Below are 12889 nucleotides of genomic sequence, written 5' to 3'. Positions count from 1 at the left end.
AAATCAAAAGATTTTACCTGTTAATAATGTCCTCCACACCTTATACAGAACATTGGAAAAAAAGAGATGTGATTTGCTTACCTATGAGATTGAGGCTTTCATAAAGAAAATGTTTGATTATTTTTCCTGTTATTCAAAATGTGCAGAAGAATATAATGAGATTTTTGACATCATAAAAGTGGGAGGTATCTTCCTGCCTACAAGACAGCTATCATTGTTGCCTGCCATAGAAAATAAATTAAAAGTTGGCCTACCATAAAATCATATTGTCTAAATGTGAGACAAGAAGAATGCCTTTATCTGTTTCAAAATATATTAAAGATGAGAATGGAGAAAAGGATGATAGTAAAACAAGATTTATATGCTGTTTCTCCAAAGCAGTTTGATGATGCAGGAAGAGGCCATGAGGAACCTAGGAAAAGGTGAATGGACCACACCTGAGCTATTTGACGCTCTATGCCTACATAGAGCATAAAAAGCAATAAAAAGTCACACAGCAAGAAAATGACTCATGTTTTGGGAAGCAGGACTACTTCAGAACTCAAAACATTGTTACCAGAAATGAGCAGCCCAGTTAAATAGAATTTCCTTAATTTGTTTACTAAAACTGTAGTTTATTTGGAAGCTAGCTTTGATTTCACAAGTCCAAATTACTTCTGTGTTTTAAAACCATTTTCCCTGAGAAAGAGAGATTTAATTTATGGCACCCAATGTGCTTCAGCGTGTTTAATGATGGACATTGTAGACACAAAAGAACCTGATTGACAAACATCTGGTCTATAGGAACAAGCCTGTAGATACAAAGTGAATGAGGCCATTCCATGGGGTGCCTGGGTGTCTCAGCCGGTTGGGCGGCTGACTTCAGCTCAGGTCATGATCTCACAGCTCTCGAGTTTGAGCCCCTGTGCTGACAGCCTGGAGCCTGCTTCAGATTCTGTGTCTCCCTGTCTCTCTGCCCCTCCCCTGCTCTCATTCTGTCTCTCTCTCTGTCTCCCAAAAATAGATAAACATTAAAAAAAAATCTTTTTAAACAAAGTGAATGAACAATCTGGAAATATGGAAACTAATTACTACAGGTCTAAAATCCTGCGATTGTAGTAAGTCAAATCCTAACTATCCTCTGGTCAAATGCCTTTGTGGAGAGGCTATGCAGCTGGAGGCTGCATGTTGGCCTGACACTGGAAATTGGTATAATGTGGACTTGTTAAGAGCAGAGCTTCAGGTCTGTAGAGTTTGACCATTTTCAGTTACCACTACAGAAAAGAAAAGAAATCTGCCCAAAAAGCTGTAAGCAGTTCAAAGAAGTATTATTGTAAAAGGAAACAGAAAGAGTAAAAATATCCAGGTGAGTCATGGGACAGAAAAAAATGTCACTGTTATCTCTCTCTATTAAATATAACTAATAACTATTTAATTATTCCTATTATGTTTCCCTTTTTAAAGTCTTACATTTATATGTCTTCAGAACATACAATGATACAGCTTAAAAAATTAAAATATTCAATAAATAGTTCCCCCCAAAGTGTTAAAATAAATTGTACTGGGGATAGAAACATTATAAAAATATTATTACATTTCCTCACACATACTGTTTGTTTAGATACTATCAATTTTTTTTTTTTTTAAGTAATCTGTATTTCCGATGTGGGGCTTGAACTCATGACCCCAATATCAAGAGTCATATTGATGGCTCCACCAACTGAGCCAGCCAGACTATCAATTATTTTTAAGTATTATTTACTATTAATTGCTACCAATTGCCACTATTAACTAGTCCTACTGTTATTTAGCTTAAATAATACTATGTATGTAACAGAAAAGTATTACTTTAAAAGTATTACAGGATAATGTATAGCTTCAAATAGCCAGCTGTTTTTCACATTTTTCTGTTATAATACATACAGGTATAATTATTTTATATTACACTATTATACGGTTTTGGGGTTTGATTTTTTGTTTGGTTTTGTCTATTACAGCTATATCCCAAGTTGGATCTCTAAAAAAGATAATCTACATTTACCATTAATATTGTACTTTCCAAGTCTTCTCTAAATAAATCAGATAAATTTCAGGGGAAAGTTGGGTTTCTAGTGTAAATATTGATGAGCTAGAAGAAGGCTTTCTTTCAAGCATGAAGGTCAAGGAGGCCCTCAATCAGACAGTTTACTCCTCTCTCAGCTAAAGTAAAAACTGCCAGTTAGAAGCCCTGCTTTGCCTCCTATGAAGTTCCTGCTAAGACTCTGTTCTGGAGGGAGAGGCCTGGCCAGGAACCAGTCTACTGAGCACCAGACACAGCCCATCTGGCCACACAGTCCTTTTGCCCTAAATGTGAACAGAAAGCCAGAGATCACTAGGAGTATGAAGAGACACAAATATCTTCACTCAGAAAAAAATTTCAAAAGAGGAAAAAAACACAAAAGAAACAAAAACAACTCAGGGAACACAGGAACACTTTAAAAACATCCTAGTGAAAAATATATTTTACATCCTCAAACAATAAAAATAAGCCATTAAAAAACTGGAGAAGAAGAGACTTTAGAGTTTAAAGTGTGTCTGATGAGGATTGGCAAAATTCAAGAGAAGTGCCAGAAAACAAAGTGCAAGAAACCTCTCAAAATGTAGAGGAAAAAATATTAAAATATGTACAAGGAGACAGAGAGATTAATCCAGGAAATTCATCTAATGAATGTCCCAGAAAAAGCAGGAGTCTAAAAAACAATCAAAGAAATAAAAAATAAAATTTTCCCCAGATTAAGGGACTCTTCAGGTAAAGGAAGCCTCCAGGAATGCCTGGGTGGCTCAGTTGGTCAAGCATACGACTCTTGGTTTCGGCTCAGGCCGTGATGTCACAGTTTGTGAGTTCAAGCCACACATCGGGCTCTGTGCTGACAGCTCAGAATCTGCTTGGGATCCTCTCACTCCCTCTCTCTCTGCCCCTGCCTGCTTGCAAGCTTTCTCTCTCTCTCTCTCAAAATAAATAAATAAACTTATATATTTAAAAAGAGGCCTCCTGAGGGAGGATCCAACTCAATAAATGAAAAAGGCCTTGATCTATTCTCACGAAATTATAGAATACCAAGGATAAAGAGAACATCCGATGGACTTCCAGTGAGAAAAAAGAAATTACATACAAAGAAACAAAACTCAGACTAGCAGCAGGTTACTCTTTAGAATCACTGGTGCTTACCAAATAATGGAGTAATGACTTCTGCTTTCTAATGGAAATAATTTTAATTCTAAAATTCTGTCAACCAAGAAATCAATGATCAACTGTGAAGAGAGAATAAAAGTAATTTGAGATGTTCCAAGGCTCAAAAGTTTTATACCTCATGCACCCTCTCTTAGGAAGTTCTGGGAAGTCTCCAAGAAATAAAGAGGGGAGGATGAGAATTTGATAAAGCAAATTATTATTGAGAACTTATGAAAACAATTAGGAGATAATTTGAAAAGAGGGAGGAAGAGGAAGAAAGAAAGAAAGAAAGAAGAAAGAAAGAAAAAAGGAAGGAAAGAGGGAAGGAAGGGAGGGAGGAAAGAAAGAAGGAAGGAAGGAGAGAGGTAGGGAAGAAAAGAAAGCGAGGCAAAGAAAAAAGGAAAGAAAGAGGTAATTAGAAACTTTAGGAAAAAACCCTAAATGCCAACACATTCCAAGTAAGAGCAGAATAAATTATGGCATAATTTGGAACAACAATAAAGTATGAGAAAAAAAAAAAAACACCCTATCTTGCTTTAGGAACATTGTTCTTTGAATAACAATGGCATCTATAGATAGGAACACATATACATTTTTTTCCGTAGAAATCCCATCATCATTTAAAGACTCACATCACTTGGCAGAAATTCAGTAGTGTTTATTTAGAACTATTTATTGGTTTTGCACTTTCAGAATTAGCTTTGTGGTTACAAGAGAGAAAGTAAATGTGAACAATCTGAAGATGGTAAACTTACATGTAACTGGCAGAGGATGGGGAGTGGAAATGCAAAAGGGAAGGTGTAGGAATTCTAGTATCTTAATTGCAAAAAATTGATGGACTTTAAAGTTGTTGAAAGAAGAATTAATAATTGAAGTACATTATTCAGGGACACCTGGGTGGCTCAGTAGGTTAAGCATCCAACTGTCGTGGGATCAAGCCACACGTCAGGCTCCTCGCTGAATGTGGAGCCGGTCTAAAATTCTCTCTCTCCCTTTGCCCCTCTCCCCACTTTCAATCCCTTATAAATAAATGAATAAATAAATAAATAAATAAGTACATTATTCAAGGCTGTAAAGAAGCAAAAATAGTCACACAAATATTAAACAGGAGAGAAGTTTGGAGTGCACATTAGTTAAGTCAGCCTAAGTGATATAAAAATTACTTTAAACTGAAAACATTTGGATGACCAGTAGCCACAGAATCTATTGAAACTATCGAAACTTAAGTGGAGCTTCCAAAAAACAGCTGCCGTTGACGCTTCTCCAAGAGTCTCTTGTTTGGGAAGGACCGATCCTTAGACCATGAAGTGCACAACCATTCAGCTTCTTTTGAGGGGATAGTAGAGAAAGAAGCTGAGCTAAAAAGAAAAATGTTAGAACATAATTAGGTTCATTTGCTATGTTACACTGTATGAAAAGCATTGTCAGGTAAGAAGAGATACTTACCCTTCCCTAGGTTATATTTGTATAGGTAAATGCTATTAATATAAGTTTCAGGAAAACATGAAATTCTTAGAAATTTGTCAATGACCTTGCTGTTCCTGGTATGCCCTTATGCTGCTTGTCAGATAATGGACAGAATGTTATAATGCCACTAGACATAGTTCCAGTTATTATTTTAAATGTTGTGTGTCAAACAAGTAACCAAATTTCTTAGTCAGTTGCATTATTTTTATAATGAACGCTCCTCAGATCTTTAATCATGGCTGTGTCAGGTGTTTGACCATTCACAGATAGCTATGGTTTCTCTCCAGTTCTTCTCTGAGAGCCCTTGCAAACAGCTATAAACCACAGTTCCTCACCTTCAACAAGAAGGAACTGTCTCAAAAACCCATGATAAAGACCATGTCTGGGGTAAAAACTTCTGATGGCATTTTTTTTCAATGTTTATTTATTTTGAGAGAGAAAGTGAGTTGAGGAGGAGCAGAGAGAGAGAGGGAGAGAGAGGATCTCAAGCAGGCTCCATGCTGTCAGTGCAGAGCCCAATGTGGGGCTAAATCTGAGGAACCACAAGATAATGACCTGAGCTGAAATCAAGAGTTGGACACTTAACCAACTGAGCCACCCAGGTGCTCCATGATGGCATTGTTTAACTAACTTTGAGATCATACCACTGGACTAAGTCAGGATTTCCAAAAACTCTAGTGGAGAAGCTGATGAGTTCATGAAATGGAAACCCCAGTTCAAGCAGAACAAGAATTAATTACCCGGAAGTAAATAAGCTAATGAAAAATAACTATGATTTTTTTTTACGGCTTTTGTTTGGAAAATCTCTGGTTCTTTTTTGTTTTATTTTCTGGATATAAGGAATTGGGGACTTCAAGAAGAGAAGAATTCACCCACATGTGTAGGGCATACAGGTGAAGTCTGATGGCAAGTTCTTGGTTTGGCTTCCCAGTCCCAAGAAGCTTTTAAAAGATATCTGAGATTCCTTATAAAAGTTCCAGGAAAACAAACTTAAACAGGTGTGTGTGGTCAATTACTATTCTTGCTGCACTTAGGTAAATAATCAGGCCAGATTTAATGAGACCAGACTTATTTTGTAAATGAGAATAATCCCACTGTGATTATCTTTGATCAAAGCAGAAGATAGCTGTAGAGAGAGTTCACATTTCAATAGAAAACTATAACACACCTTTGTGGGCTATCATATTCTAGTTCTGCTTCTTTTTTTTTTTTTTTTTTTTTGAGGTTTTATTATCTATTTGTAAACGGGACTAGATCATGCCATCTTATACATTTTGTTGGTCCTTGCCAAATTGTCTATTCTAGCTTCCTTCACTATCTGGTTATAACTCTCAAACTTCATGCTTTTCATTTTTCTCCCACCTTACTGACTTAGTGTCACTGAAAACTGAGACCCAACTGTTCAGATCCTTTCCGGGACTCTAGATTGGTTTGTAGTTGCTCTTTCACTCAAGGAGCTGAAAAAATCCTGCAAGCACAAGAGAGTTTCTTGGGGGGATGGGAATGGGGCTTAGAAGGGAGAGGAGAAGACTGGCACTTTTCATCGCTGGTTGACTTGATAAAAACTTCAAAGGACTGATCACCACATCACCATGTATGGGAGGCCATCACCAAAGATATTCAAACTGAAAACCAGAAAATCCATCAAGTTACCACTGCCACCCACACTCCACCATCTTGAATCCAATCTTTAACCCTCTAGATTCAGAATCTACATTCTCTCCCTTTGAGAGTTGTTAGCTCCCAACTTGTAAACCAAGTCTTCTCTCCATAGCAACTAAGCCAGCTCTTTGTTTGTGAAATTTCTTGGGAAGTTTCAAAATGGGGAAGATGAAGGGATTAACAGCCCACAAGGCAATATGAAAATTACTCTAATTCAAAACTATTTGAACAATCAGGGGGCACAGAAAGAAATATTACCTGAACTTGACCAAAGCTCTCTCAAAACAGCTGCCATTGACTGTCCCCCCTCCATCCCACCCAGAGAGCTTCCTGTTTGTGAGAAGTCTGGCCCTTAGCACTGGAAAGTGAGAATTCAGCTACCTATTACCATCAAAATGAGCAATCGAACCTTCCAGACTTCCCCCATTAAAATCCTAACCTCTCCCTTTTTTGTTAAGTTGGTATATAAACCTTTACCTCTGACCATTGAGCCAGTTACTACTAATTCTTAAGTGCTCCCACAAGCATAATAAACTCTTCTCCTGTTAACCTGCCTATTGTCAGCTAATTCACAGGCCAGCTTTCCTCCTAACATAGATATCCAAAATTGTGTAAAATTGATAAAGTCTGTAAACAGGAAAGTACATTTTATAAACATATTGTCTACAGTTATGAAGGTAACCACAAAAAAAAAAATTAGCACAAGAGAGTTTCTTGGGGGGATGGGAATGGGGCTTAGAAGGGAGAGGAGAAGACTGGCACTTTTCATCGCAGACTCTGTTGTTAGTATCTGATTTCTGGATGCGCACATACTGCCTTAAGGAAAAGAAAACAGAAGAAGTGAATGTAGAGGAAGGTCCCCACAATGCCTGAGGACAAGGTGTTCACACCTTCATACAGTTTACAGGGCAGTTCTCCCTTCAGGGTCCTCAATCCCTTCAAAGGATGTAGCACAAAACTGTGATCACAAAACCTTTACAGCCCAGGGGACTCACATCTGGGCAAGAGTCCCAGTAGAGTATGCCGGGCACATGGAAACTGATTGAGACTTCAAACTCCAGACCAAATGTTAAGTGGATATTCAATTGCAAATGTGTCTGCTTTGCATTCCCTGAGGCCTCTGGCAGGGTATTCATGTGCTAATCAGAACTCACCAAAACAATGTTGCTCATCAGTAGCTAAAATCAGTACAAATTGTTAATGCAGAGAAACTTTCAAGAAGCCAAAAGGGAACATACTTCAAAGTAAAGAAGCCTCTTCTACTTTATTATGGAAAATGTGATTTCCCCACCTCCTCCAAATATGTTATGCCCTTCTTTGGACTATCAAAGGATGTGTACACAAGATAAATCTGAGTTTGCAAAGCTTCCCCTCCACACACAAATTTCTCAGGCCTTCATTAACCCCCAAGCCTCGCTGAACTGTAGGCACTGCGTTATTTCATGCATCTGTGCCTTTTTCAAGGAATGTGCCTTTTTCAAAGAAAATCCTGAAACGGAAGGATCTAGCCAAAGGTTCCCAGATTCTCTAGGTTCATGGTGCCCTCAGTGTCTCGGTAACTTTTTGTTCCAGCATTGCGGGCGGAAGCAAGTAACTAACAATTCACTTTATTACACCGTTAGGTTCCAAACCACTTCATACATATTTATGTTCTACTAATTTGATGGCCAGTTGAAAAAACAATGCACATAAAGTGAAAGGAAAATAGTATTTCGTTCTTAACCACAGCTACTTGCCCCTGGATGTGTGCTCAGTGTGCACGTGTCACTGGGCACCATCGTCCTCATCTCCTGTTCCCCATTAATTTTTCACGGGAAGTGAGAAGTGTGAGAAGTAAGGGAGATGATTTATTATCAGCAATACCAGATAAAAGCTGTGCTGTCTAGTTAACAATAGGTTTACAACCTACTAGAAATATGTACGAACCACCCTCCACACACATTGGAGTCCCAAACCCATAGACACTTCACTTCCTGGTTCTTCTTCCCCTCTCTGATTCACGGGCTTATATTCTCTGGCTTTGTAATGAGCATGAGCCAAAGAATAAAGGGAGGAGGGACTGAAAGTCTCTGCTTCACCTCAGGGAATGTACATTTGTTCCATTCAAACTACTTTTGGCCTTACTTGGGCATACACAATTTCTGGGTGAGGCTGTAACCTCTGTAGTGCTCAGCCAATGAGGAACCAGAGAAGGGACTTGCATGCTAGGAGATAAATTGTCTGCTGTAACTGCCCTGAGTGTGCCTATCCATCAGGCACCTGCTCTTGCAAGAATGTTGATTAAAGCCTCACCTCACTGTGCTCTGAGTCTCCACACCCCTCCTTTGATTGGGTCCATGGTCTTATCTCTCACACATGATACTTCATTTTTATTACAGTGTAAAGAAAAAAGTTTTGCCTCTACCCTTCTGCATTCTTAGCTGAGACCCCTGTATTAAAAGACAGGGCAGGAGGGGGTCCCTGGGTGGCTCAGTCAGTTAAGCATCTGACTTCAGCTCAGGTCATGATCTCACAGTCCGTGAGTTTGGGCCCTGCATCAGGCTCTGTGCTGACAGCTCAGAGCCTGGAGCCTGCTTCAGATTCTATGTGTTCCTCTCTCTCTCTGACCCTCCCCCGTTCATTCTCTGTCTCTCTCTGTCACAAAAATAAATAAAAGTTATAAACAAATTTTTTTTAAAGACAGGGCAGGGGCATCTGGGTGGCTCAGTCTGTTAAGCATCCAACTCCTGATTTTGGTTCATGTCATGATCTCACAGTTCATGAGTTTGAGCCCCATGTGGGACTCTATGCTGACAATGCGGAGCCTGCTTGGGATTCTCTCTCCTTCTCCCTTTGCCCCTCCATCACTCGTGTTCTGCTGTGTCTCAAATAAATGAACTTCCAAAAAAAAATTTTAAGACAGCTTAACAAGGGAAAAACAAGCACAAGTGTATTAACATGGATAGCTCATATGTACACGGGACATACCCAGGGAAAATGAGTAACTCTTTGAGGTGACTTAAAATTCAGGCTTAAATACCATCAAAATAGGGAAAGGGAGAGAGAATGTTGGCCTTTTAGGAAAATGCAAATGATTTTTAAGAAAGATGAATAGCCCTTAGAATAAATGGGAGATAGGATAGTTTGTGACAAAGTTTATCTGGGTGTGTTATCCACTTCTAGTTCCTCTTCTGTGGTAAGAGGTAATCTTTCCTGAAGATGAAACTCCCAGGGAGGGTATTTATGACAACTGAGCACTTTTAGAGGCTCTGTCTTTAAGCAGCTAATGGGAGTTCAGAGAAAGCCTTTCCATGCATTTGCTGTTTTTGAGGTTCTTATAACTCCATAATCGACATGCCAAAGTACCTTATCTTGAGGTGGAAAGTCCTGAACTCCTACAGTCACATTATTAGGGGTGAGAGGGAGAATGCATTGTGTGAATAGTAGTCTCAGTCCTTGGATTCCCCACAAGAAGATTTTCATGGGGATCTGTGCTCGAATACAGATAGCCAAAAGGAAAATTGAAAGCACAAAGCAGTTTATATTAAAGCAACTCTACACTCTCAAGGTGGGAGAGGTGGCAGGTTCCTTGAGATAGAACCTGCCCCTAGGTGTTTTTGGAATTGGATGCTATTGGGTGTCTGTGGGCCAGAAGGAGTTGTGAGGTGCAGTGGGGTGGTCTTTAAGGGAGGCTACTTCCAATCATTTGGGGACCTCCCATAGGTTGGGAAGGGGTGCTTTTGACCCTGCAAGGTTTTTACCAGAACTGTCAGGGGAAGTGTCTCACCATCCACGGGGTTGTACCTGCCTTGCAAATGAATTATACTGAGTGTAGGAGCTACCCTGGGGCAGAGGTGGAAAGGGAGAGCACCTGTTCTACACCTGTGGCTCTTGAGCTGTTGGGCCCAAGGTCTTGGAAGGTCAGGATAGTAGTCTCTGAGTTCATAATGTAGAGCTTTTTTAATCAACATCCTTGCCTCCAGCTCATGTCTCTATCATTCCCCTTCAAGGACTTGGGACTTTGCCTTGGGGCATTTCCTCCACTGCTCATATCTAGTTTCTACCTAGCAGGACTTTGAGGGCTCACATTCTGTTAGCCTTCAGCAGTCACTTTCGAAAACACAGCCTCACAAAGATATGACCGAAAGAAATTAATGCAATCATATTGAAGCTATGGACCGTCTCAAGCTAGTAATTCATGGGGTGAGTAAATGATGAGGTGTCTGTTGGATGTGTTGTCCCCCATCCCCCACCCCCCAAATTTCACTCCTATAAATCCAGGTGACTTAGCACATAGTTTGGAAATCACAGACCTATCCCAAGACAAAATTGAGGCCACACATAGGTTTCCGGAAAGTTAGGTAAATAGTATTAAGTGGAAAATGATGGGAAGTGGGAGACTTCACCTTAGTACCAAGTAATCAGAAATTTCCAAAAATCTACATCTGAACTTGCTATCAGCAGAAGACCCTTACTACAAAACCTACTGGAGCATTCAAAACACTTCTTGTTCTAGAAAGCAAGACATGTGTAAGCCTCAAAGAATGCTTAAACTAGAAGGCATGCTAGAGATTAGGTAGCCCAACTCCTCCATTTTAAAATACACATTATTAGAACTAACATTATTTAGTGTTTACATATATCAGTCACTTTCTAAGTGTTTTACTGCATTAACTCATTTATCCACACCACAATCGCCTGAGATGGTGTTATTATTATAATTTTACAGATATGTAAAAGCTGAGACACAGAGAGGTTTTGAAATTTTCCCAGGATCACACAACATGCAAGTGGAGAACTTGGCATCAGACTCCAGACAACTTGGCCCCAAAGTCTGAGCTCTTCCTGATACGGAAAATAGACCCTGAGAAGATTTTTCACTAGCTCTTTGGTTCAATACTTGACGATTTACAAAGTGCTTTCCAATCAGTTAACTTCTCTGAGAACATAAGGCTACAAAGTAGTTAGGGCAGATATTATACCCACCATACCCAAAATTCAAATAGGAAACTGAGGCTGAGTAGAGTCCAATCCAAGATCAGGATGATAGAGAGTAGTGCTAGGGGGCAAGCCCCACTCTCTGTCTGACTCCAAGTATAGTAATGTGTACCACATTTGGGTGATTTTTGTTCCTTGTATGTCCTCAGAGAAAATTAAAAGGCTATCACTGTTCATGAATATTCAGAAAAATAACAATAGTTTCAAATCATTCCACCAGGTGCCAAGCATTTTACTTCATTAAATCCCTTCAACAGCCTTACAAGATAGATGATTTCCCCATTTTTACAGATGAGAAAACTGTGGCTCAGAGAAGTCAGTTAGCCAGAGTCCTGGTGAGCAGATTGCCTGGACTCTAAAAACTGATGTACACTTAACCACCGTGCAGGCTTTACAAAACCTGATTTGCAAAATAATATGCTCAATTCCAGAAACTAAAGAGTTTTCACTGGCAATCCTGTTTTCTGGAAAAAAAATTATCTTACTTCTATAAAATACCATTGTAACTTTGTAATCCCCATTTTCTGCATTTGGAAATTGGTGGAAACAACCGAAATGATAACATGAAGAGGTCAAGAGACAGGGTCTTTATTTCATTTGGCTTCTTGTGTAAGTAGAACAGTGGAATTTAAGGAGATTAAAAAGTCACCAAGAATTACAGATGCAAAGAGAGTAATCTAGAGAAACAGAAGGAAATGAACATGTATTAAACCCCTATTGTGTACCACAAGCTTAACACCATTTCCTTCTCACATCCGCCAGCTGGTGGGGGTGGTTAAGAACTAGTAACATACCCACAGTGACATTGGTTAGGGATGCTGGGTTTAATTCCCAAACCTGACCTCCTTCTCCTGACAAAATTCCAGACCACAGAAATTAAAAATGCAAACACTGGCAAGTAATGATTTGTGCAAATATGCAAATCCACAAATGAGAGCAATATCCTGTGCCCATTTCTAAACAGTATGTAAAGGATCAATAACAAACAATTAATTTGAAGATCTTGTTTCACAAAGAGAGAGAAAAAAATAAACCCACCCAGAGCACTCAGAGGCCAGTCAGCCGGGTTACAGGGTGTGATCCTTGTCTCCCAACAAGCCAGTACCTTGTGTTTTATATCACCTTGATCAAAAGCAAAATCAAACATTTTCTTACCCATGAATGCTTCCCAATTATTGTGCTTAGAATAAAAGACAAAAATGAGACATTCTATTAAATACGAACATCTAAGCCATAAGTGGGGAGTTTAAAATACTTGTTAAGGAGTATTACAAAGCATTGTTTTGTAAAATGGTAAGTTCTAGAAGAGTATTACTAAAAAATGAGAGGAGGGGAAAGAAAGGAAAGGGAGGGAAGGGGAGGGGACTTACAGAAGAGAAATATGAAGTGTTCTGTAGTGATCTGTGCATGAAAGAAAGAAAGAAAGAAAGAAAGAAAGAAAGAAAGAAAGAGAAAGAAAGAGGCAGAGGGGGGGGAGAGGAAGGGAAGAAGGGAAGAAGGAAAGAAAAGTGAGGAAGAGAGGAAGGAAGAAAGAATCTGGTTTTATTTGTTTTTCAGGTGAATATCCACTATATGTGATTGTTGTTAGGATAA

This window comes from Neofelis nebulosa, chromosome 3, assembly GCF_028018385.1.
Source record: "Neofelis nebulosa isolate mNeoNeb1 chromosome 3, mNeoNeb1.pri, whole genome shotgun sequence".
Classification (NCBI taxonomy): domain Eukaryota; kingdom Metazoa; phylum Chordata; class Mammalia; order Carnivora; family Felidae; genus Neofelis; species Neofelis nebulosa.
This window is presented reverse-complemented; position numbering follows the sequence as displayed.